Source organism: Salmo salar, chromosome ssa18, assembly GCF_905237065.1.
Source record: "Salmo salar chromosome ssa18, Ssal_v3.1, whole genome shotgun sequence".
NCBI lineage: Eukaryota > Metazoa > Chordata > Actinopteri > Salmoniformes > Salmonidae > Salmo > Salmo salar.
Window position 1 is genome coordinate 40,438,377 of NC_059459.1, and position 1,529 is coordinate 40,439,905.

Below are 1,529 nucleotides of genomic sequence, written 5' to 3' on the forward strand. Positions count from 1 at the left end.
ATGAGGTTATTCTCCACATCTCCAGACTCAGCCAGTGGTATGAGGTGAGTCTCCACATCTCCAGACTCAGCCAGTGGTATGAGGTGAGTCTCCACATCTACAGACTCAGCCAGTGGTATGAGGTGATTCTCCACATCTACAGACTCAGCCAGTGGTATGAGGTGAGTCTCCACCTCTCCAGACTCAGCCAGTGGTGTGAGGTGAGTCTCCACATCTCCAGACTCAGCAAGTGGTATGAGGTGATTCTCCACATCTCCAGGCTCAGCCAGTGGTGTGAGGTGAGTCTCCACATCTCCAGACTCAGCCAGTGGTGTGAGGTGAGTCTCCACATCTTCAGACTCAGCCAGTGGTATGAGGTGATTCTCCACATCTCCAGACTCAGCCAGTGGTATGAGGTGAGTCTCCACATCTCCACATCTCCAGACTCAGCCAGTGGTATGAGGTGAATCTCCACATTTCCATGTTCAGCCACTTGTGTGAGGTGAGAATCCATGGGGACACTCACTCTTAGGAAAAAAGTGTTCTTCAGCTGTCCCCATAAGGTACCCCTTTGAAGAACCCTAGTTGGATTCAGGTAGAACCTTTTGGGGTTCTGTGTAGAACCCTGTCCACAGAGGGTTTTAGATGGAACCCAAACTGATTCTACCGGGAACTTCAAAGGGATTTACCTGGAACCAAAAAAAGGGGTTCTGCTATGAGGACAGCCAAAGAACCCTTTTGGAACCCTTTTTTCCTTCTAAAAGTGTTAAGGATTGGAGTGGTGGTCCCGTGTGGCTCAGTTGGTAGAGCATGGTGTTGGTGTTTGCAACGCCAGGGTTGTGGGTTCGATTCCCACGGGGGACCAGTATGGAGAAAAAAAATGTATGACATGTATGCATTCACTACTGTAAGTTGCTCTGGATAAGAGCGTCTGCTAAATGACTAAAATGTAAATGAGTGGCCATGCCATGCCACTCTGAGGCCGGGCTATGGTTCTTATGACTTGATTGCATAGAGATTTCACACAATGGAAGTGAAGCCAGTGATTGTTATACTTGTACATGAATAGTATTGCATTCAAAATATGCAACGCTCAGGTCAAGACAGGTCAGTTTTGTAGCCACCAAGTAATTATAATTTTAAACTTTAGAGCTCCGTAAGCAATCTAAAGTGTAAATATTAATTAACGTGTGGATTCAGTGCCTTGCCGTCATCATAATGGACATGTGTGCAGATGACACCACTACAAAGCCGCGGCAGGAACATTGTAATGTATTATCTAAGTTGTTTTAATAAATGACTTAATTTTCTCCGATAGTATAAAAAAAAATGGCGTCCTTGTTCAGGATGGATCACTCTCAGCAAAGCTGCTTAGACGATTACAAGACAGACGACACGGTGTTAATCAGGAATCAATATTAACCCATCTACTTACACTGACGTATTTGACGCAGATAGGTTTCAACTAGATTATTTTTTGAATTGCGTTCTCATTAGCATACATTTGAATATAATAGAATGTAAAGAATATATGATTTTGTTGCGTTCGG

The 1,529-nt window shown here is 44.3% G+C and overlaps 1 non-coding gene across 1 annotated transcript; it reads left to right on the top strand.

Annotated features, from left to right (window-relative positions):
• Positions 1 to 762: 762 nt before the first annotated feature.
• trnat-ggu (transfer RNA threonine (anticodon GGU)) lies at positions 763 to 844 on the top strand. The gene is given in 2 exon segments: positions 763 to 801; positions 808 to 844. It is a non-coding gene; the product is annotated as a tRNA-Thr (tRNA).
• Positions 845 to 1,529: the final 685 nt, after the last annotated feature.